Raw genomic sequence first — 25697 nt, 5'->3', positions numbered from 1 at the left:
CATTTGATTGGTGAGTCATCATTTTTATTTAATGTGCTTTTGATGCTTGGGCCCCGAGCATCCCTGAGAAAGGAGATGAAGATAGCTGCAGAGTTCCAAGGAGTCTGGGATGTCCTAGATTTCTGGGGAAGACTGTGGACATTGCTGTGCTCCAGGGCACAAGGAGGGGTTATCTGTGGAATTCCTGACTCCCCAGGGCTGTGCTGGTGAACAGACTACTTTGCAACTACTAAAGCCTTTCCAAAAATAGGTGGGTAGGACTTCCCTGGTATCACAGTGGTTAAGAATCTGCCTGCCAATGCAGGGGACACGGGTTCAAGTCCTGGTCCAGGAAGATCCCACATGCCGCGGTGCAACTAAGCCCGTGCGCCACAACTACTGAGCCTGCGCTCTACAGCTCGCAAGCCACAACTACTGAACCCACGTACCACAACTACTGAGCCCGCATGCCACAACTACTGAAACCTGTGCACCTAGAGCCCATGCTCCGCAACAAGAGAAGCCACTGCAATGAGAAGCCCGCGCACCGCAACGAAGAGTAGCCCCCACTCGCCACAACTAGACAAAGCCCACGTGCAGCAACAAAGACCCAATGCAGCCAAAAGTAAATAAATAAATAAATAAATTTATTTTTAAAAAAATACGTGGGCACCTGAAATTGGGCAGGGGTGGGGTCAGCAGTGGGCACAAGCATGTAAGGTGGTATCACTGAAGCCAAGCTCAGAAGTGCAGGGGAGCCACAGATTCTGGAAACCCTGGACCAATGCTCCCATGGCAGCCCCTGCTAAGGAGCTGAATTAATATAATGAAATGGGTTATTCCTTCCTTCATAACTTTATTCTATTTAATTTAAAAGAATTCCTTAACCCTTTCAGCCTACATTATGGCTTGGTATCACTGTTTATAGTGAAAATTTCTCTAAAAAACTTTTTGTATAGAAATAGTTATATTTATAACTTAGACCCTTCAAATATTATAGCGTAATACCCTTGAGATCCATCCAAGTTATTGGGTACATCAGCAGTTAGTTCATTTTTATTGCTGAGTAGTATCCTGTTGCATGGATGCTTATTCGCCCACACTTGGATTCTTTCCGGCGTAGGGCAATTACAAATAAAGCTGCTATAATAATTTGTGTGGACATGTGTTTTCATTTCTCTTGGGTAAATACCCAGGTGTGGAATTGTGGGATCATATGGTAAATATGTATTTAACTCTATAAGAAACTGTGAAATTGTTTTCCAAAGTGGCTGTACCATTTTACATTCCCTTCATTTCATCAGCAGTGAAGGAGAGTTCCAGTTGCTCCGTATCCTCACCGGCACTCGGTAGCATCAGTTGTTGGTTTATTTTAATTTTAGCCATTCTAATAGATGTCATTGTGACTTTAATTTAATTTACATTTTCAGCCCATGACTGAGCATCTTTTCATATGTTTATTTGGCCATCTTTATCTCTTATTTGGTGAAGTGTGTGTTCGAATCTTTTGCCTATTTTTTAATTGGGTTGTTTATTTTCTTATTGTGTTTTGAAAGTTCTTTATATATTCTGGATATGAGAATATATAGGTTTTTAGGGCCTTTTATTTCAATGACAAAGAAACCATGGAAAAATACATATTTAAAGCTTTTAGAGCATTCTGAAAGTATATTTAATACCGTTAGTAAAAAAGTAAAGATGTCACAATTTTTCATTTTATTAAAAAATTAAGGTTCAGGATATGTATAGCAGTAACATTTTTTCAGAGTAAATGTTTCTACAATAAAACCTCTTTTCACAGTGGGACTCGCAGTGTCAGGGCCCAGAGCCGTCGCTTGCTCTGTGGGCTGCTATGTCCTATAAGGCTTTATGGAATGCATCAGTCACGCTTCTAGGGAGCACATTCACCCATGGAAACTGTGAGTTTTGTGTTTTACATGCTGGTATAAATGTCTTTATTTGGTTGGAAATGTGGAATGTTTTTCTGTTGATATTTTCTGATTTCATTATTTTGTATATTAATAATAATATTATAATAATGAGGTGCTGGGAGAGGGAAACCATGAAAACAAACTCCAAATGCCACCGTCACCTATGTCTGGAAATAGAGGGAGCTGGTAGCCATGGGATAGATTTTGTTATCATGGGAAAGGTGGTCTGGTCTTATGAAGTTAAGGCCAGTTGGTATCTGTTGGCTGGAGTGTAATGGGATCCGTTGTGCCCTGACAAAAATGCTCCGCAGTTGCCCTTGGTCTGCAGAGCTAGTGGAGGGGAGGGCAGTAAGGCTGGGCTGCATGGAGGCCCAGCAGCCTCCTGAGACGTTCCACACTCAGGAGCTTCGTGAAGGATTAAGAGCATCCATGTGAGGTCCCCTGGGAGAAAGGACACCAAGGGTTCTGAAGAGCACTGGACTGGTGCTGAACAGTTGGGGCTGACAGGTGGACACTCCTGCAGGCCCAGCCACGTCCCACTCAGCTCTGGGGACAGTGGCTGAGCATGAGCGAGGTAAGTCCAGCATTATCCCTGGAGGCTCTCCTCCCCTCAACAGCACACAAGTATCTGTATGTGTGGGACAGTGCTCGACAGTGACCAGAGGCCGTGACAGACCACAGCTGAGCTCACTAGCTTTTCTCATCTTCTCTGGGGTATTTGGAAGGAGAACATTTCCCCTTGGGACCAAGTAAGACCTTGGGGTTCTTGGATGCCTGGAGGGGGAGGCTTTAGATGTGAGCTGTTTGACATATGGGGGCTCCAGCAATTAATAGGAAAAAGAAAAGAGGTGCAGCTGTATTTATACTTGCAGCTGGTGAAGCAGGCATGCCAGAGATGGACAGATAATAGAAAAGAGGAATCAGGACTTTATGAATTTGACCACAACTACCCCAAAGAGATCAAAACCTTTCACATGGACTCCACGGCCCGCAGCCCTCCAGGTTCATCCCACACCACCCTCCTCCATTCCAGCTACACTGGTCACCCAGTGCACACGCTGCAGAATGGTGCAGTCAGAGAAAAGAGCACGTGTGAAGGGGTAGGATGTGTGTTCCCCTGGTCCTGACTTCTTCCCTCTGAGATAGACTGGGATGGTATTAGTAGCTCTTTTTTTAACCAATCAGAAAACAAGGACAATCTAGATGGGGAGAGGCCATGCCATGGAGCAGGAGTCACCGATGAGAATGTGTCAGAACCAGGGAAGCTTGTCTCTCTGTGTGTCTGCCCTCCATCCTCCTGCACTCCTCCTTTCCAACTTCCCTGACCTCTTCTCTGTCCCCTAATTCTGTGTCGCTTTCTCCCTCTTTTCCTGTTGCTCAAGCCATTCTCTGTCTCTGTGACTCTTCCCCCAGGCACTTGGTCCACTTCCCCTTTTCCATCCTTCCATGTGGCTCCCACATTCCTTCTTGTTCCCTCAACGCCTCTTCTGTTCCTCCCTGCCTCCTGGGCCCTCAGAGCCTCCCCTGCCCAGATTCCTCATGTCCTGTGTCCGATCCCCGCTCTGGTCCCCTCTGCCAGGTCCTCCATTTCCCTCCTCCACCCCGGGACCTCGGGCTGCAGAGGGTGCTGTGCTGAGGTCTTCTTGCTGAAGCTAAACCTTCTACCCATCACTCTCTTAGAATGTGACTTTTTCTTGGAAATTACCCTGTTTATTCCTCTTGCACCGGTGAGCATATTGCTTTCATGTCAAGGCAAAGTCCAGATCCCATCTTCCTTAGGAAAGGACCCCTCAGACACAAAGGTGGGGTTCGGACTCGAATCTCACCATGCATGTATGGATCCATAGCATTGTGTTTTATTTATTTTTTAATTAATTAGTTTATTTTTGGCTGTGTTGGGTCTTCGTTGCTGCACGCGGGCTTTCTCTAGTTGCGGTGCGCGGGGGCTACTCTTCATTGCGGTGGGTGGGCATCTCATTGTGGTGGCTTCTCTTGTTGCGGAGCACGGGCTCTAGGCACACAGGCTCAGTAGTTGTGGCTCACGGGCTTAGCTGCTCCGCGGCATGGGGAATGTTCCTGGACCAGGGCTTGAACCCGTGTCCCCTGCATTGGCAGGCGGATTCTTAACCACTGCCCCACCAGGGAAGCCCAGCATTGTGTTTTAAATGGTTGTTTAAACCCTTAAAGCCTGCTCAGTGGTAGTTGAAACCAACAACTATTTCTGACTGCCTCAAAGTCAAGCTTGCACAAAGGAACCCACTGTGGTGAAATCAGGTCAATTCAGGGAGGGATTTCAAAAACGAACCTTAGATGTTGGAAGCGCAGGAAGGAGGCAGCTCCAGAGACAGCCCCTCTGTTCTTGCCCCCTCACGTTCCCCCTCAGACTCAGTTTCTCTCTGTCTCCCTCGTAGCTTTGCTATGCGTGGTGCAGGTAATAGCTGCTCTCTTCCCAAATCTTCAGCGCCCAAATCCTTTCATTTCCAGTGTCCACTACCCACTGGCCAGATGTATTTGTGTGTATGTGTATATGTGTATAGATAAACCTTATAGATATAAACTACACCCAGTTTATACATAAGACAGTTCCAAATTCCATGAGATACACTCTCGGTAGCTCAACACAACTTTCCAACCAGGATACCATTCATAGATCACATGGATCAGTCCAATCAGTGGCCAAGGAGGGCCACTAACATAAAACAAGGCACTTGTTTTATGGGACAGTCAGGCCTGTGGGCAGAAATGTGTCCAGAGGAAGATGGAGAATGCTGGACCCCTAAGCCATGTGTAGCCCCGACTGCTGAGGTCTGATAACATGAGCAAACACAGTGAGGACAACATCATTATAGGACTTCCATTCTCTTCCAATTTCTGTTCTATCAATAATGACTCAAGGAAAGATACATCTTTCTAGTTGGAAGACACAATTTAAGGTTCTGCTCTGAAGATGTTGGTGGGAAAGTGGGACTATTTAGAAAAGAGTTCTTTATGTGCCTTCCTTTTTAAAATAAGCATTTTTATTAAGCCAGAGCTGGCTATGCTTCTGAAGGTAAAGTAAGGATAGAGCAGTAATTCCTGACAATATATTACTCAGCCATAAAAGAAGAAGGCAATTCTGCCATTTGCGACAACACGGATGGACCTTGAGGGCAGTATGCTAAGTGAAATAAGTCAGACAGAGAAAGACAAATACTGTGTGATGTCACTTGCATGTGAAATCTAAAAAAGCCAAACTCACAGATACAGAGACCAGAAGTAGTTGCCAGGGGGCTGGAGGTGGGGAAATGGGAGATGCTGGTCAAAGTTACAAAATCCCAGTTATAAGAGGAATAACTTCTGGAGATCTAATGTGCAGCATGGTGACTCTAGTTAACAATACTGTATTGAATACTTGAAAGTTGCTGGGAGAGTAGATCTTAAATGTTCTCATCCCAAAAAATTATGTGAGGTGATGGAGGTGTTAATTAAGTTTATTGTGGTAATCATTTCACAACGTACGTGTGTATCAAATCATCACGTTGTATATGTTAAACTTACGCAATGTTATATGTCAGTCAATAAATCTGGGGAAAAAATAATTCCCAGTGATAAAAGAAACAAACCTTAGGTGCCACGAGAGTTCACATGTCAGGACTGAGGTGCAGTGTGACAGCAGAGCCAGGGGCCCTAAGCTCTGACCAGAATCCTTGCCCAATGCTGAGCTGTCATTCGTCACTAAGCCCCGGCGTCTCACACTGACAGCGGACTCTGCTCTTGACCTTCAATTCCTGCTGTAAATAAATCCACTTGTGGCGGCCTCCGGGGGAGGAGCAGCAGTGATCACTGACAGTCCTCTTACAGGAAGACAAGAATGTGGATTTGACTCAAGGTAAAGAGAGAGCCTCACCTCACGTGGGTTATAGGTAACGTCTGGGCAAATAACGACCATTTGTTGAAGCCACCTGCAAAGTTATATACATATATATATAATCCCATTTAATCATCACAGCAAATCCAAAGTGACTATTGTTATCTTTACAGTAGAGAGAATAGGGTCAGTGAAATTAATGAACTTCCACAAGCTCACAAAACTAGTGTGTGGGTTTTGCACCCAAGCCCCAAGATTTGCGTTCCTGCCCACTATTATAATGACTTTGTGGATTGTAGTCATGTTTATATCCACTCTGTTTTGCTTCCTCTAAAGTGTTCTGTTTTTGGCTATAGCAAAGTTATGTACACTAGAGTAGAACTGATGTAGGTGGAATAAATCAATGATGTGAATATTTTTTTAAAAACCCCAAACCCTCTTATTATAATCAGACTTAGTTTCCCAAATTCATTAGTGAGCCCTAAAACTTTGCATTAGACACTTTATATCCTAAGCATACAGTCTGTTGGCCCTGTGTCCCCAAAGGGATTCCTGTCTGTGAATAAGATGATGCGGGTTATCCTTTTTTCGCACCTAGAGCAAGTGTAGACTCACAGGCAACGTCAGAAGGATGAGCAGCCCCACTGACGGCAGCTCATGGGCACTTGTCTGTGATCGTATCCACTGGGTGAATGCTGCAGGGCCCTATACATCTGTGTCAATGACTGTATGTTCATTACAGCATTTATGATAAATAATGAAACAGCCCCCATGGCATGGTTGAGAGATCTTTAAAGTCGAGCAAATACAAACTCAGCAGTTATCTGACACTTCATATCTGAGCATCCATGGATGGTGTGGGTGGTGAGCAGATGTCCACGGGATCGAGGACCTCTTCCAGGAGGGGCAGATGGTGACCTCTGTTCTCCAAGAGCACTCCAGTCAGTCAGGGCCCTGTCAACCTGTGCATCTGTCTCCTGCTCAGACGGAACAAAGCAGCTGTAGCAGAACATCTGGGCTAGTTATTTGAAGAACAAAGGACCTGCCCGCCTTCCCCACACTTGTTTGCATCAAGAGTGTTAATGAAAGCTTATTCAACATCAGCATGATACTTAGGAAGTCACAAAATGACTGGTTTTAAAATCAGTTTTATTGAGTCAGTATAATTTAGTACCTGCAGTAAAATTCACCTTTTCTAGGACTGCAGTTCTATGAATTCTAACAAATGCATGTCGTCATGTAACCACCACCATAATCAAGACAGCATTTCAACATCTTTGCAAAAGTCCCCCCTTGCTCCTTTGTAGAAAACTGCCCACCTCCCACCAGCCCCTGCCACCTGCAGATCCGTTCTGTGTCCCTAGAGCTTTGCCTTTTCCACCATGGATGGAACCATACAGTGTGCAGCTGTTTGAGTCTGGCCTCTTTCACTTAGCACAGTGTTCGTTTTTGCATGTATCAGTAGTTTGTTCCTTTTTATTGCTGAGTAGTATTCTTTTTGCCTGGATATAGTTTGTTTATCCATTCACCAGATGAGTAACATTTGGGTTATTTTCAGTTTGGGATAATTGTGAATAAAGCTGCTATAAGTCTTCACATCCAGGATTTTGTGTGGATATAGTTTTCATTTCTCTTGAGTAAATACCTAGGAGTGGGATTGTTGGGCTCTCTGGTAAGTGTGTGTTTGCAATATGGCAATGTGTGAGAGTCAGTTACCCACCCTCCCTGCTCACCAGCACTTGGTATTGTCCACAACTTGGCTCTAAACACAGTTTCAAATGTTTACTAATGACGAGCGGACTTTGTATTGTTTTGTGTCCTAAAAGCAAGGCTTCTGAGGGCTTTAGATCTATCCGAAGAAGTTAATAATGAGGTAAATTATTCTGGGTAATTGCCCTCTTAAATTATGGCTTTTTCCCTCTTATTATGTAATTAAAACTTTTACAACCAACATCCTTGATACCCATGCAGTAAGTAGTCTAGCAGTTGATCCTGTGTTCAAGGGGTATTTTTAAACATTCAAATGAGGTTATACTTTCATTAAAAGGAAGCTTTCAACTTCCTTAATGCTGTTTTGAAAAGAATGTGAAGATTCCTATGCTCTGGGGAAAACTGAAACCATAATAAGAACAATGGTAACCTTGGACTGTTCTCATTTGTCTTGTAGGAAATGGCTTTTTTTTTTTAAAGCTAGCTGTGTATATGATACATGTGGATTATCTGCTTCCAGAATTCTGCACAACCAATTTAAAATACATACTGAGTTGTCCCCAATTTGCCTCTAATTCCCCTCATTGCCCAACTGATTTTTTCCTAGTCAATCCAGGCATGCTACAAACAAATTTTAAATAATCAGCATTAGTGCAAAGGGAACATAGTTAGAGAACCAACACTTTGTAATCAAAATAATTATGTAAACCAATATCAAGACAGAGATTCACAGCTTGAAGTAGTCACCATCTTTGGAGCATGGATTGGGCAGTTCTTGGTTACCCAGGGAAATTGAGAGTAATGTGACGTTGTGTCGGCCACAGGGTGACAGGGAAGCACGTGGAGAGCCACCTGGGCAGGACTCTCCCTTCCCCCTTGGCAGCAATTCACAAGCCAAGCGAACATTATTTGTAAAATCAGCACTTTACAAACAAAACATGGAGGCTTCTGTGATGATTTTAACTGATTGTCACTGGTAGAATTGTCGAATGTTTGAATTACTAGGAAGGCAAGGGGCTCCTGGTTTAGTCTCGCTAGAACGGCCTCCAGGTGGGCCCATTGTCTTCAGGCCTGAAGGGCTGACCCGCGAATTGTCAGTTGGGTTCTGACTCTGAACTACTGAAGCCCCACAGAAGCTGAAATGGAGAAGATGGAAGTTTCACAAGTGGCTAGAGTGCTTACCATATCCCTCAGAATTCCAGCAAAATTGTTTCCTCAGTGATTGATCCCAAATAAGAGAGGGAGATGTGAGGAGAGGTTGGAACTAACATTGATTAAGCAACTACTATGTGCTAATTTGTGCTAGAGTCTGTTTCATGAATTTTCAAATTTAATTCTATCAACCACTCATGAGGGAAGTGTTATCTCCCATAACTACGTAGAGCTGGAGAAATTGAGTCTCAGCGAGGTTAGTTAACTTACTCATGTTGCTAATTAAGTGACAAAACTCAGTCCCACCAAATCCGACTCTAGAACTTGTTTCCCACCACCCCACAACTGCCTCCCTGAAGACCTGACAGCATCCCTTCAAAAACCTGCCTTCACTTGGTGTCCCAGGAATACGCAGGCTACCCAGTTAACTTTTCAGATAAACGAGAAATACATTTTCAGTATTTGGATGGCCCAAATATTGCATGAAGCATGAAGATTCTAAAAATTATTCCTTGTTTATCTGAAATGCAAATGTAACTAGGCATCCTCTGTTTCTATTTGCTAAATATAGCAACCCTGGCCCTCACTGAGGCTTTTGGGCCATAATGGAGATGCCAGTAGTCTGCAGGTCACTCTTCACTGCAAAAACATTTTTTCCCGTTGTATATTTTGGGTGGTGGAGTGAGAAGGATGGGCTGTAAAGGAGAGTTCCATGTGAGCACCATCACATGTGTGAAAATAACAAGCATGTCCCTCTTTAAGGATCATAGAACTATGATCGGGCTGGAAAACGCTGGGCTGGATTTCCATGATCCCCACGTGCCTAGTTTAGAGCTTTGCAAAGTTTGTTTCTGTGGAGTCCTAGCCCATGAGCGATTTTGTGGAAAAATAACTTTGGGAAATGCTGCATACGGGACCCCCTGGGAGAGTCCTGGAGCACATTAGATCATTGAAGGTCCTGAGAAATTCTATAGGAAAGACTGCTGTTAACTTTCTGAAGCTGAGAGCTTCTCAATCTCTCCGAAGACCACAGTTGGAGCCCCTGCCTGTGGGATGACTGGTAACCCAGACCTTCCTCAGGTTCCCCTCTGAGAGTGTTTCTGAGAATCTGCAAGGAATATGTGTACGTATACCTTTTTATTTTGGGGGTCTCAGAATGGAGCTGAGCCACCAGTACTCAGCTGCTAACACCGAGCTTCCACAGTCTATAAACCCTTAGAGGTGTCGGCTCTCTGGGCCGGGCTGTCTCCACCTACACGTCACCTCTTTCCACCTTGTCACCTGCTTGCTCAGGCTGCTGGGCTCTGCCATATTGATTTGTCCTGTGTGTAGACACTAGCCTGTTCCTTTATTCCCCTTTTCCAGCACAGAAAAGACAGTCAGCCTGGGAAACCAAACAACTCCCAGTAGTTCAATCGCCTGCGCAGTGCTCCCCGTCAGTGGAGGGCTGGTAGATATTTAACAACTGGATGGAGGCGGCTGCTTTCTCATCTTTGCACTTCCCATGGTGTACATCCCACCATGGCCAGTTTCAAGCTGCCAACTGTGATGTCATTGAATGGAAGTTGGGAAGAGATGTATGGTAGCACACCCTATGTAACCTGATACAGTATTTCCACCAACTGACACATTAGACTTCGAGAATATAGATAATAGAAAAAGTAGTAAAATAATTATGAAGTGATGAGCTCGAGTATTTATTAACTTTGTTTTTAATATAATTTATTTAGTTACACATTTACATAATTTAATTTTTAATGAAGGTCATGTTTATCAATTAGCTTGCAAAATTCCTGAGAAGCTTACAATCATCTACTGCAAGTCCACACAGCCGGCTCTGGTACACACACTACTGCCTCTTCAAGGTGACGTCCTCCTTAGCCTTCAGCCTGGCTCCATTTTGCATGACCTGTAACTCCCACCACCCACCCCTTCCACTTCTCCCACCTCCACCCCAAGCAAAGGAATGCGCTTGAAACCATCTTTGCCCTACCCAGAATCCAGGCTCAACTGCTTCCCCCAGAAACAATCTGCAGATCAGTGAGGACAGATTTTTATATTACCTAGAGGTCCTTTTATCTTGAGCTACCCTATTTCAGAACAGGATATTTGCTCTACTTTCCACAAACCATCAGCGTATTTTTCCCAAAGCAAAAGAATCATCTGCCTCCAAAGATGACTTCTAGCCTCTAGCAGGGAGTCAGCACAATGGAGAACCATTGAGGCTTTAGAGTTTGGGGGTCACTTTTCCCCCCAGGATATCAAGGACTTCAGGATCCAGTCTTAGATGGGGACCCAAGTCTCTCACTCAGGGATCCCTGTCTTCAGTAACTATGGAAGAAAGGCTTTTCCCATATAGGAGGCCCATGGGGGTGTTGTAAGTTGAATTGGGTTCCCCCCAAACATGTTGAAGTCCTAACACCTGGCACCTATAAATGTGACCTTATTTGAGGAGTGGGAGGTTCCTGCCTCCTGTCTTACCACTGTGGACTGCATTGCCCCAAAGAATGTAGAAGCCCACCCAGGACTAAACAGATCCCTCTACATAATTAACCCCTGGGTGGTTCTGTCCTGATCTTAACTTTTCCTTGATTTGTAACCCATGCAAATGAGAATTCACCTCTACTCCAAAGGTTTGTCATTAGCCGTGAACAGCCCTCCTCCTCCCCGCCCCCCCCCATTGCCTCCCAAATAAATCACTTCCCAGAAGGGGCCTCAGAGTTCTGGAAGTCTCAGGATTTAAAATAGTTTACCTTGGAAATTCTTAATTCAGTTGACTTTTTTTTCATAGCAGATGTTATATAAATATTTGATTATTAAAGATATTCTCAATTTGCATAAATGTTTATACCATGTTAAAGGAGATGAGAAGAGAAATGATATAATTACTGCAAACTAATTTTACTAATTATTCAGAGTGTGACATAATCAGTGGTTTCAAAAGAGCAGAGAGAGGGAATTTCCTGGCAGTCCAGTGGTTAAGACTTCATGCTTTCCTTCGATGCCTGGTGGGGGAACTAAGATCCCACAGCAGTGTGGCCAAAAACACAAGAAGAGCGGAGAGAGGCCCCGAGTGCCGAGCGCTGAGGATTCGGGGTGCACGGGGGACCAAGCACTGGGTGTGTGAGGTGGGGGCAGCAGCCAGGGTCCTTCACCAGCGAACTCAGGAGCCAGTGGTGTGGCTGAGCCTTTCCTGGTACCGGCTCCCAGGCCTGCAGTGGTCCCCTGTCCCCAGTCTGGGTGGCCAGGCCCACTACCCCTGGAGTTCTAGGAGAAGATGGAACTCCTGAGCTGACCTAATAAGCTCAGAGGAGGTTGTTGACCAGAAGCCATCACCTCTTTCCATATATTGCATTTGATTATTAGGTCTCAAGTCCTTTTTATTCTATTTATCCTATTATAGACTTTTTTTTTAAATAATGCCATTGATTTGTTTGAAAATGAGTCGTTTAGCCTGTAGAATGTTGTGCATCCGGGGCTTATCTGATTCCTTCCTCGGGCTGTCATTTAACTAGTTCCTCCTACTGTTTCTCCTGTAAAAATAATATTTACAACTAGCATCACGATTAGATTCAGGTTTAATTATTTTAGGCAATTCCTGGGTGGTGGCATGTCCTACTTACTGCATCTTGTCGTGAGATATGTTGTGTCTGACAGTCTCACGTTCTTCTGATGCCTGTGTTCTAGATGGAGCTGCAGATTCAGCTGGTCTGACGATCACTCCATTAGAAAGACTCTTATTTTTTTTAATGGGAATGTTTTATTGTCTTTTCATTCTAGTCAGCAACAAATATTCTAAAGGAGGTCAATACCTCAGAGAAAGAGGAATCTGTATAAGGCAATTCTAAGTAGTCTGTGGTCATTTTTTTTTTGTATTTACTATTTTTTTATTGAAGTATATTTGATGTACAATATCATATAAGTTACAGGTGTACAATATAGTGATTCACAATTCTTAAAGGTTATGCTCCATTTATAGTTATTATAAAATATTGGCTATATTCCTCGTGTTGTACAATATATCCTTGTAGCTTATTTTATACCTAATAATTTGTACCTCTTACTTCCCCACCCATGTATTGCCTCTTCCCCCTTTCCTCTTCCTACTGGTAACCACTGGTTTGTTCTCTATATCTGTGAGTCTGCTTCCTTTTTGTTATATTTGTTGTATTTTTTAGATTCCACATATAAGTGATATCATACAGTATTTGTCTTTCTCTGACTCACTTCACTTAGCATAATGCCCTCCAAGTCCATCCATGTTGTTGCAAATGGCAAGATTTCATTCTTTTTTATGGCTGAGTAGTATTCCACTGTGTGTGTGTGTGTGTGTGTGTGTGTGTGTATATATATATATATATATAAAATATGTGTGTGTGTGTATATATATATATGCCACATCTTCTTTATCCATGTCTGTCCATGGACACTTAAGTTGCTTCCATATCTTGGCAATTGTAAATAATGCTACTATGAACATTGGGGTGCATGTATCTTTTCGAATTAGTGGTTTTGTTTTTTAGAAAGCCTTTATCTTTACGACGTTCTTTCCTAGAAGTGTCATCTCCTCCTGCCCTCAAAAGGCTCACCTGATGGTTGCAGCATCCACCAGTGAGTGCTGCTTAGTTCTATTATTTCAAAGTGGCAAAATGGCAATTATTAAATTCTATTATCCCCTCTAAGGTTATCGGCTAGAAGTCTTTTGTTAAAACAAAAAACCTCTCCTCATCAACTCTTGGGCAGGAATACATTTTAGTGCTATTCTTAAGTGTGTGATATTGCTTGATTAATGTTTATGAAGGTACCTCTAAAGAAAAGCATGATTTAAGCATCCACAGCAGCAGAGTTGGGGGAGAGCCTGGCCTCTGTGACTGTGTGCTTGATGCCTTTCTCTTCTTCCTTGGTCTTTCCAAGGTTAAGCCCTTGGTTAGTGCTTTAAATTGCATTTCCTGCTACATCACTTTGGACCTTCCTATAGCAGTTGTACTATTTGATCTTTGTCTTTAAACTCTATGTCTTGATAGTTTCTCTCCTCTGCCTAAAAATATACAGTCGTTTTCCCTATTCTGGAAAAAAATAAATCCTTCTCTTGTGCTCTAGTGCTGAATTCGTCAGCCTGGCATGAGGCTTCCTTCTGACCTAAGCCTCCCCGTCTCTCCAGCTTGGCTTCCCTTCGTCTCTTCTTACACCTCATGCCTTGGCCCAAACGAATCCTATTATCCCCCCAAAATGGCCTGTGCATTCTTTCCATCACTCTTTTATTCATACCTTCTTCTGCCAGTAACATTCTTCCCAATGTTTGTCAACCCTACCTGTGCTCAAAGACTTGGTTCAAATGCCATGTCTTCATGAAACCATTCCTGGTGATCCTGCCAGAAGAAAAAGATCCTGACCCTGATCGCCCCAGGAAGTGTGTACCTCTTCAGGATATAATCTACTAAACTTTTGAAGAGGATCAACTAAGTGAAAAACGGATTCAAAGAGACAATAACAGACATACACAAAATGTAATGAAATAGAAAATACAGATTAAGGAATAAAGAGGATGTAAGCATACCAACTATTCTGGTGAACAGAGTTGCTGGGCTATGGATCCATTTCTCAGCTTCCCAATAGCTTGAGAAAATGCTTAAATTCTGTGATTTTCATTACTGAAAGAAATCCCTTCAGTTCTGTGGTGTTCTGGGAAAATTTTCTTGGCCCCAATTTCTGAAACAGACTTTCCAGTTGGCTTTATATAGGTGGTGTAGTGAAGAATATTTTATAGCAACTACAGAAGCAAATTTCATATGACCATTTCCTATAGCAACATCAGATAAAAGCTAAGGCAATTAAAGATAATCTTCTAATGGGCTAATCTAATATACTTCAAATATCGAGGCTTCTGGTGTTCTAATCTGATCAAAGGGTAAAACTCAGAATACTTAAAGGAATAAATGGAATGCACAAGCTATATAGACAATCAGCTCTGTTTATCACATTACCAATCCAGTGATAAGAGCTGAGTGAATGCTAGTTTAAACTGAACCTATTGGTGAGAATCTAGAGTGCTTGTCTCCTGTATTGCTGCATGAGGATAGATGCATATAATTTGGAAACCAAGTAAATAGATGGTAGGGTTGATTACCCTCTAAGGGAGTTGAGAAGTTAATCTCTCTTTTCACTCAGATGGAAGGTCATTCTGCCTGTAATTAGCTGTCCAGAAAGCCAGCAGTCCCCTAAAAAGGCAGTTTTTATTGGCTCCTAAAATTGAACACAAGGATCTCTAGAAAAAAAAACATTTTAGGGCCTAGAAATTTTTCAGAATTAAAAAAAAATTCCTACAATAATATAAGACCTCGGTGGTGTTCTCCTAGAACAACTGATTCTCTGCAGTTTGGCTCCTGCCTGCCTCCATGGGAATGGCCCCATGCAAGCTTTCTTTAAGGAATTATTTCGTACCATCCAATTATTCAACATTGGATTTTGGAGAATATCTGACAAAGATGATGATTTGCTTGCTTTAATTTATAAAAAAATTTTATTCTGAAAGATTTCAAAATACACAAAAGTAGAGATAATGTAACAAACCTCCAGCTTCAACAATTATATATATATATTTTTAAATTTGCTTGTTTTTAATTATAACAGTACTAAGCACACATAATAAAAAAAAATCAAAGAATGCCAAAAGACATGAAATTCAAAGTCCCTTCTACCTTCTACCCCAAGATAACCACTTTTACAGTTTCTTGAGTACCCTTTCAGAAATGTTCTGTGTATGTATGTGTGCGCATTTGTCCTTTTAAAAGTTTGATCATAGTGGGGGTTTTTTTAGAGTTTTTATTTTTTCCTCTTTTTCGGCCATGCCCTCGAGGCTTGCGGGATCTTAGTTCCCGACCAAGGATTGAACCCTGACCCTTGGCTGGGAAAGCGCAGAGTCCTAATCACTGGACCACCAGGAAATTCCCATGATCATAGTGTTTTTATATGTTTTTTTTTCTTTTATGCATACTGTTTTTCACCTTTTTAAACTAATAATATACCTTGGAGAGAAAGCCATATCTTTATGTATAAATGCACTTCATACTTTTATTAATAACACTCTTATGTACTCCTAACTATGTACCTGCAATTGCTCATCTTTCTTTACATATTCTTTACTCTTAATTCTCACAACAGCTCTACAAGGCATGTACTATTATCCCATTTTATAGATGGGGAGACTGGGTGGGGAGGTAAAGTAACTCACCTGAAGTTACACAGCTGGTGAGTGTCAGAATCTGTGTCCTTAGCCACCACACTAGCCTGCCTCTGTGTAACACAATGTTGTACATCTGTGTGGTATTCCATTGTGTGGACCTACTATGCTTTATTCCTGTGGGTGGATGTTTAGGTTGTTTCCAATTTTTCTTGCTATCATAAGCAATACTGCTGTGACTTCCATTTAAACACAGATATTTGAACTTGTATTTATTGCCTCTCCCCACTGAAACCCACCAATGTGACAGTAAAAGTGTACACACACATACACACACACACGGACAAAGATAACAGGGAAAACAGATGAAAGCTCTAACATTTGGAAGCTGAAAAGCATATGACTGGATGCAGATGGTAGTTGACTGAGAGCAGATCAGAAAAAGTTGAAACCTTCACTGGTAGCGGGTGAAACCAAGAAGCAGGTCTGTTGGTGTTTTAGAATCCCAGAAAAGCTCGGGCACCTGGAGCCTCTGAAAGAAAGGGTGCAGGTGGGGCTGGGTTTAAAATGTTTGAGATGATAACACTTTAAAATGTTAATAAAGCAGAATATAATCAGCCCTCCAAATCTATGGGTTCTGTATCCATGGAGTCAGTCAACCTCAGATGGAAACTATTCAGGGGAAAATATTCCAGAAAGTTCCCAAAAGCAAAACTTGAATTTGCTGGGAATTCCCTGGCAGTCCAGTGGTTAGGACTCCGTGCTGTCACTGCCGAGGGCCTGGATTCGATCCCTGGGTGGGGAACTAAGATCTCATAAGCTGCGTTGCGTGGCCAAAAAAAAAAGAAAAAAGTCACCACAGAATTTGCTATGCACCAGCAACTATTTACATAGCATTTACATTGTATTAGGTATCGTAAGTAATCTAGAGATGATTTAAACTGTACAGGAAAATATGCATTGGTTACATGCAAATACTCTGCCATTTTATATAAAGGACTTGAGAATCCAAGGATTTTGGTATCTCTGGGGGTCCTGGAACCAATCCCCCAGGGATTCTGAGGGATGACTGTATTGTCATGTCTTTAAGGAAGGATTTCATAAAGAAGACACAAAAGGCACTAATCATTAAAAAAACAAAACTGGTAAATTCAACTACACTGAAAGAACTTCTCTTCATCAAAAGACATCATAGGGGCTTCCCTAGTGGCGCAGTAGTTAAGAATCCGCCTGCCACTGCAGGGGACACGGGTTTGAGCCCTGGTCTGGGAAGATCCCACATGCCGCAGAGCAACTAGCCCGTGTGCCACAACTACTGAGCCTGCACTCTAGAGCCCGCAAGCCACAACTACCGAGCCCACATGCCACAACTACTGAAGCCCGCGTGCCTAGAACCCATGCTCTGCAACAAGAGAAGCCACCGCAATGAGAAGCCTACGCACCACAACGAACAGTAGCCCCCATTCGCCGCAACTAGAGAAAGCCCGTGCACAGCAACAAAGACCCAACGCAGCCAAGAATAAATAAATAAATAAATAGTTTTTTTAAAAAATTAAAAAAAAAAAGACATCATAAAGAACACAAGTGAAAACCAGAATGGGAAAAAATATTTGAAATACATGTAACTTACAAAGGACTAGTATTCAAAATATGTAAAGGATTCCTGGCAATAAGAAAACAAACATTTAAAAAATAAACATAAGACTTAAACAGGTACTTCACAAAAGAGAAAATCCAAATAGTTGATAAACGTGTGAAAAGCTACCCAATGTCATTTTTCATCAAGAAAATGCAGAGTAAAGCTACAATGAGAGATCATTACATACCCAAAAGATTGGCAAATTTTGAACATTTCTAACAATAACAATGGCTGATGAGGAAACAAAGACACAGGCACTTTTTACACTGCTGGTGGGAATGAGAGTCAGGAACAGCCACCAAGGAGAACAGGCTGGTGTTATGACAAAGCTCAAGGTACATATCCCCCATGACCCAGAATTCACTACCAGCTGTACATCCTAGAGAAACCTTTGCAGACATGCAACAGGACACACGAACAAAGAGGGTCCGAGTGTCATTCCTCAAAATAGCCCCAAAGTGGAAACAACCCAAATGTCCATTAACAATAGAATAGATAAGTTCTGGCATAGTCCTTCAGTGGGATACTGTGTGACAGTGAAAATGAATATATGATTCATACAATAATATGGATGTACTATATAAAAAGTAGATAACAAATAGGGACCTACTGTATAGTACAGGGACCTCTACTCAGTATTCTATAATGGCCTATGTAGGAAAAGAATCTAAAAAAGAGTGGATATACGTATATGTATAACTGATTCACTTTGCTGTACCCTTGAAACCAACACAACATTGTAAATCAACTATTCACCAAAGAAACTTTTTAAAAATAATAATAATATGGATGAACTGCAGAAAAAGGTTGAAAAAAAGCAAGGCACACAAAAATGCAATATGATGCCACTTATAAATCTTTTGAAACATCTGGTAAGAGCTGAAAAATATTCTGATAACTTTATTTTATCTAGGTGAGCAAAACACAGAATCTAGAAGTCCCTCAGGGAAATACGTGGAGCCCGAGCTCCAAGCTGTGTCCCGTGGACCTTTCCCAGCATTTCTGTGAATCCCCGATCTCAAGAGGTCTCCTGGCCCTCTGCGTCCGGGCTGGTTCATGCTAATCTGGCCGCCTGCCAGAGCTCTTCTCATCTCTCTGCTGCACCACCCTAGGCAAGAGCCCAGCGGGGCTTTTATTGCCCAGCCCTCTCCCCAAAGGCGCACACGTGCGTGTGTGCGCGCACCGGCACAGCGGACCTGCTGACATGTGGTTGGGTGGGCAGGAGGGTGGACGGAGCCCTGGGCTTAGACTTGGGGTCCTGGCACCATCACCTAAAGGCGTTGTGATCCTGAGCAAGTCACTTAACCCTTTTGCACTTGCACTGTCACCCCCAAAACAAGCATATTAACAGAACCCACTTCATACTGGCTCTTGTGAGAAATAAATGAGGTAAACCACATAGGATGCCAGGCACAGCGTATGTGCCAAATAAATATTCAATATTATCAGCACCTGCAGAAGTACAAATAATGTAAAGGAATGTTATCCGGGCCTCCAGTGCTGGGGATTTCTCACGGGGCGGACTTCTCTGCAGCCTCTGTTATCTTTCGTGTCACTCCCACCCCCAGCCAAGTCTTTCCCAAGGCTGTGCTTTTCCAGTTCTGGACTTGCTTCGCCCCTAGGCTCCGTCTCAGTTCTGTTATTTCTGAGAGCAGTGTCGTCCCCTCCTCAGCCCCTGGCCTGCCTCGGCACAGCCCACAGTACCCGTGTGCCCCTCTAAGTGCAAGGCCATCCACTCCGGGTGACAGCCAACAGGTGAGGCTGAGACACTTCAGTCTCCCTGGCTCGCCGCCCCCCACTGCCCATCCCTCTACGTGGACTGAGCAGGAGGGAATTTATTTTCCCACGGAAATGAATGATGCCACTGCCCTTCAAATGGAGAGGCCACTACAGTCACCTGAGGTCTTAAATAACAAAATTTTCATTCTCGCTTATAAGTAAGCCGGTCCAGGTCCCTGTTTGATTTGCATCCACTGTCCTCTCAGCTAAACAATTCCCGGTGGCGTGGTGAGACTTTGCTCCTTCTGCTACTGTATTTGCAGCTCTCGTCCCTCTGTCGCTGGGTGGCGGCAGTCTATGGAGTCCAAGACTGGTCAGGCCTGAACCTGAACCTGAAGGCACACCGTGTCCCTCTTCCTCAGGAGGGCAATTAAACTGGGGGAGCGACAGAGGGTTCTTATTACGGGAGCCTGGGAGCTCTGGTCTGGCCCACTTGGTACTGAGATTAAAGTGGCCAAACCACAAGGCATGTCTCTGCGTGTTGCTTTTTGGATTTTTTCCCCTGTAAACTAGAAAAGAAAAGGACCTCAAGCCTTGGCGATAAGAAAATTCATTTTGTAAAATGCAGGCCTCTGGGAGCAGGTAATCATAACGTAGGAAAGTGACACGTCAGGACATTTGCTTTAGAAGCCAACCATGCCCATCTCCAAGCAGGTGTGAATTGGTTCCTCATTCAGGAGCAAAACATGTCCTATTACTATATTTTTTTCTAAATCAAATTAAACGTGACCCTGAGCCTCCACTTGACAAGGGTAGTGAGAAGTTCACTACCAGCCAGGTTATGGGGTGCCTCTCTGCCTACCTGGGGAACTGTGAGTCTGTCCAGAAAATGTGGGGAGAGGCCTTTGGTTTTTAGTCCGTCCTTGATGGGGCTCTGGATCCTCACAGGCTTACTGTCCCAGCTCCCGTGGTCCTCAAACGTGGGCTGCCGCATTCTTCCTGAGCGGAGCTTGCACACAGAGGTCTTTAGTCTCATGGTTTAGGGACTGGCCTTCTGGTTATCCCATTGGAATATCCCACTGAGTGCTGTATAGGAAGGGGGTGGGAGGAGAAGTGCACCGCACTCGGGCCTGGAAAATCTAACCCCTCTCTCGGGGGTCACACCGGTGGTTCCTCACTTCCTCAGCCCCCTCAGCCCCTTAGTCGGCTGAGTAATGGTCTCCTAAGATGTCCACATTCTAATTCCAACCTGGGAGCTCCTCCATGGGTGTCCATTTCTGCCTCCCATGGCCAGGGGGCGGGATAAGCCCTTTTACTCCCCAGGGCGACTCCTTAGAGATGTCTGGAGCTGACCCTTGTTCCAGTCCTCAGCACTGAGTTCAGAAACATCCCTGGACCAGGCTGTGCTAGCCTGAATCTGAGGATGCTGAGTGAACTGTGTACTGTAGCCTGTATAACTCTGAGATGGATCAGGTGCGCCCAGCGCAGGTAAGATAGTTCCCGGCATACACGCAAATTAGGCTACATCATGCCTGCTTTAACCATATATAAATGGTTAGGTTTCCAGAAGGTGTTGTGTGACGCTCATTCTCTCAGACCAAATATGCACACCTTTCCCTGATGAGGACTTAATAATCTAAATCTGGGCTGTGGCCATTTACATCTAAATGATTTAAAATTAAATCAAATTTAAAATTCATTTGCTTGGTGGCACTAGCCACGTTTCAAGTGCTCAACAACCATATGTGGCTGGTGGCTACCATATTCGACAGCACAGGTTCGGAACATTTCCATCATCTCAAAGTTCTGCAGGACAGCTCCGATCTAGATGCTTGTACCTCTGTCTTTGATAGTATTTCTGATTTTCCACAGGTCCCCTAGCTGATCTGACCTCCTTCTTGATCCTTTAGAGATGAAATCCTGTTGATGTCATACAAACCATCTCTGAATCTGCTCTTGTCAGAAGTTTGTGAGCCTGTGTTAACATTTGTCATCACAACGTAGACCATCATGCTTCATTTCTTAAGTGCTGGCTTTTCTGACATTTTTGCCGATTTTATATTTTATGCATAATATTTCCTTTCTCAGTCACAGTGATGAATGAAAAATTGTCAAAATTTGGAGAAAAATGTACAAAAACTAAAGAGAGCCATTAGAGAGATGCATTAGCTCGAGGTGTGGGTACTGACTGGCGACTTCTGCTGGCCGTTAGGCAGACATGGATATGAGTTTGGTTATTAATGAGGGCATCATTTATGGTAAAGGAGTTGTGACAGCAAGCGTTACAAGTAGTCATTATATGCCAGTGTTGACTAGACACACTGTAATCGCTACAGCCAACATACTTGATTTCAATGTCTTCATAGCTGGATATTCAAATAAATTGGTAGTTAATGAAGCCATGCCCATTGAAGATTTCAGTCTAGAGTGAAAAATCCATAGTCCTAGTAGAAGGGGATCACCGTGCGGATTTTTTCCCCTTTTCTACCTATGCTGGAGGACTCCTATCAAAGCATCTCAGACTATAGAAATTGCCTTCTCCAAGTGATTTTCAGGGGGGCAAAACCTGTTCTCCTAAAACACTACTTTTAACTATTCAATTAAATCCTCCTTGAAACGTATTTTTGTTAGTCAAATAGCGGCATCATTACTGCCCAGGCAATTCCCCGAGGATCCCCATTAAGGATATTTCTGGGAGTCTTTTTCCTGAAGAGGTAACTCTTTAAAAGTTATGCTCAGACACCTAGAATTTCCCTGAAAGATTACAGGAGAATACTCCTGGCAGGGGTTTGACATTACAGCACATGCTAGCCGGGCTAATAGTTACTACCCATCATCTTATGCAGGAAGGTGCTAGCATACTGTATGAATTTAAATTGAAATTCAGAAATATGACTGGTGTGGTAATGAAAAGATTTTGGCAGAAGCAATGTGGAGCCCTTGACAATTACAGTTGAGAAAATATAGTGAGATGGCTGGAACATCAATTACAAAATAACCTTCCAACTTGACATTTTTGGAATTTCATATTTTCCAGGGTTCCAAACGGGAAGACAGGCTGCTTTAGTAGTCAGACTTATCTTTCAGTATATTCAGTATATTGAGAAGCCAAAGTTAAGGCAAAAACGTAGTACATACTGGACAGAGAGAAGCAGGCAGACATGGGTGCTGGTTGACTGCTGTAGTAAAGGCAAATTCTTGGGGCCAAAGTTTCCAATCTTGTATGAGGTATGAGATAGTAGGAGGTTAAAGACATTGGATCAATCGTTTATTCATGCATTCATTAAATTATTTATATATTCAATTGATTATCTGTTTGTGGAAGAATGGAATTTTCTCTCCCCCTTACAGCCTGCCTTCCTTCTGCTTCTATCCCAGTGTGGAGAAGGTTTTGGAAAGACAGCCGAGCTAGGCAGACATGTTAAATACGATAATATATATTTAGTGGTCAATCTTAGCAAGAAGGGTTTGTTTTGTTCACATCTTGCTCTGAGAAACCCAGAAAGTCTTAGGACTTATGCTAAGCAGGGCAGCAGGGTGGGATGGAGCTCTGCCTTCCTGGACGGAGCAGGATGAATGGCCCCCATGACCCTGTGGGCTACTGCTGGGATGATGCCGGGATCCTGGGGAAGGGGGGGCAAAGGAAGGAGAAAAGGGAGCAGAGAGAGCAGGGACCCTCTCAGGAGCCCAGTGAGGAAGGCTCCCTATGAAGGGACACAGATGGAAAAGGAAAGAAATGTCTGACCCCATCTTTTGGGCCAGAAGGTTCTGTAACCAACACTTGGAAAATTACTGGGAATCATGAAAGAGGAAAGCTAGTATGAATTTTTTCAGGAACTCTTCAAACATAGAAAAGGAGTAGGAATAATATAATGAAGGTCTATGTAGCTATCAAACAAGTTCAATAACCAACAACATGTGGCCAATCTTGTTTCTTTTACACTTCAACCCACTTTCCCCCATCCTCAATGCATTATTTTAAAGAATATTCCAGACAAATATTTCATCTGAAAAATACACCAGTTTGCATCTCTAAAGATAAGACTATTTTTTTAAATTTATTTATTTATTTTTGGCTGCATTGGGTCTTCGTTGCTGCACGCGGGCTTTCTCTAGTTGCGGCGAGCAGGGGCTACTCTTCATTGCGGTGCGCGTGCTTCTCATGGCGGTGGCTTCTCTTGTTGCGGAGCATGGGCTCTAGGCGCGCGGGCTTTAGTAGTTGTGGCACACGGGCTTAGTTGCTCCATGGCATGTGGGATCTTCCCGGACCAAGGCTCGAACCCGTGTCCCCTGCATTGGCAGGCGGATTCCTAGCCACTGTGCCACCAGGGAAGTCCAAGATAAGACTGTTTTAAACATACCATAATATTATCCCATATAAAAATAATAATTCCTTAATATCATCAAATGTCTCCAATTCTCTTATGAACTTTTAACAGTTTGTACAATCCAGGACCCAAACAAGACTCGTACATTGCCATGGGTTAGTATGTCTTTTATGGAGGTTTTAGTCTCTCTCTTCCTCTTCCCTCTCAAAAAAAAAAGAGGGAAAATCGTCGTGCCATCTATTTATTTAAATACACTGCGTCATTTGTCCTATAGATTCTCCTACATTCTGAATTTTTCTGACTATATCCTTGGTGTCATTTAACATGTTTCTCTGTTCTCTGTATTTTTTGTAAAGATACAAAATACCTTTATAAAATTTTTGAAATATTGGCTGGAATTCTTCTATAAAGAGTAACTTGCCCTTAGCAAGTATTTGGTTACCTTAAGGTATCACTTACACAGAAAAGATAAGATACACACTTGATTCTTTCCCCTTATTTACCAGTTTTCAGAATAATGAGTGGTGCCCTAGCAATCTTCTAAAGCGACCAATAGAAGCTTTTTATGAACTCATGGATTTTAACATAATGTATGTGTTTCATTTTAGTAGTTATTATTCTTTTTGATGCTCAAGTTTTCCTATCTTTGGCCAGTGGGAACCACTTCAAACTAGTTTCTGTGTCCTTCAGGCAAAACTCGGTAGTCTTTGAGAGCTTCCTTGATTTCTTGTATAAGAAGATTTTCCAGCTTGGCTTATGCATCCCCTGACTCTGAACTGGAATCCACTATTCCCCAAGGAGCTTGCTTCTTTTTATTGGGAAACAGTATTTAGAGACCCACATTTAGCACTAGGAATACTCATACTTACTGGGTTGGTCATTGTTTTTAGACCTTTTTAATGGAATATCTAGGAAACATTTTTTTTAAAATTTACTTTTGGCTGCATTAGGTCTTTGTTGCTGCACGCGGGCTTTCTTTAGTTGCGTCGAGTGGGAGCTACTATTTGTTGTGGTGCGCAGGCTTCTCATTGTGGTGGCTTCTCTTGTTGCGGAGCATGGGCTCTAGGGCGCGTGGGCTTCAGTAGTTGTGGCGCGGCTCCAGAACGCAGGCTCAGTAGTTGTGGCGCATGGGCTTAGTTGCTCTGTGGCATGTGGGATCTTCCCTGATCAGGGCTTGAACCTGTGTCCCCTGCATTGGCAGGCGGATTCTTAACCACTGCGTCACCAGGGAAGCCCCTAGGAAACAATTTTTAAAAAGATACTGTACATTCTGAGTTCATACTGATATTTGCCATTCAGAATTAGGATTACAGAATTTTTGCTTTGATTTTTCACATTCTTTTCTCTTATACTGAAAATCTTGCTTCCTAATACCATTAACATAATTCCTTATTTGTTTTATCCTACAAATATGTTCAAAATATTAGTTCAAAATAACAATACCACATCATTACCAACAATATGGTTACTGAAAATAAGTTTTCTTTGCGGGTTTTTTTTTCTGGTTTTTGTTGATATTTAAGAGATCATATATATATGTGTATATGTATGTATACATATGTGTGTGTATATATATATATACACATAATATAATAATTAGTGTTTTAAAGTCATTTGCAATAATGACTTTCCATGTGATTAAATTATCAGGTCAACGTACAGTTAGGTTCAGTTGTTTCCCTTTGCTTTTGAGTTTTTTTAAGCTTTTTCCCCATTTTGATTTAATTTTGCTTTTAAATTGTTAAATATATACACAGTTAAAGGTCATAGCCATAAAACAAGGTATCTTTAGAAAAGTCTAGTTATCATTCCCATTCCCTCTCTTGCTTCCCTTTCTCTATAATAATATATTTTGGGGGGTTTTGATTTGCCTTCAATTTTTTTATATAAGAAAACATGTATCTGAATATATATGAATGTATATTTTTTCATTCTTTTGCCTCTTAGAGAAAATGTAACCTATTACATACATTTTCTGCACCTCAGCTGCACCTAAAAATAACTCCCAGTCCTTTTCAGTACATAGAGAAATGCTTCATTCTTTTATAGCTACACAGTATTCTAATGTGTGATGTGCTTTAGTTTACTCAACTGTTTCCCTATTGATGGACAGTTGGGCTATTTCCAGTCTTTTGCTTTTACAAATCGTGTTATAGTGAAAAGTCTTGTGCATATGCATTTCTTATTTTTGAGAGCAGACCTTTGGAATAGA

The 25697-nt window shown here is 42.6% G+C and overlaps 1 protein-coding gene across 3 annotated transcripts in view; it reads left to right on the top strand.

Annotated features, from left to right (window-relative positions):
• The window catches only part of TNFRSF11A (TNF receptor superfamily member 11a), a 161854-nt gene that overhangs the window by 58456 nt on the left and 77701 nt on the right, over window positions 1-25697 (top strand). For 2 of the 3 annotated variants that reach the window (XR_014251745.1, XR_014251746.1), the window contains exon 10: window positions 1781-1898. The gene's annotated coding sequence lies outside the window, so the exon portion shown is untranslated. Of the gene's footprint in view, window positions 1-1780; window positions 1899-21029; window positions 24062-25697 lie in introns of those variants that run through there. The other variant, XR_014251747.1, reaches the window with a different exon arrangement.

The sequence above is a fragment of the Balaenoptera physalus genome, assembly GCF_965194825.1.
Source record: "Balaenoptera physalus genome assembly, chromosome: 12".
Classification (NCBI taxonomy): Eukaryota; Metazoa; Chordata; class Mammalia; order Artiodactyla; family Balaenopteridae; genus Balaenoptera; species Balaenoptera physalus.
This window is presented reverse-complemented; position numbering and strand designations above follow the sequence as displayed.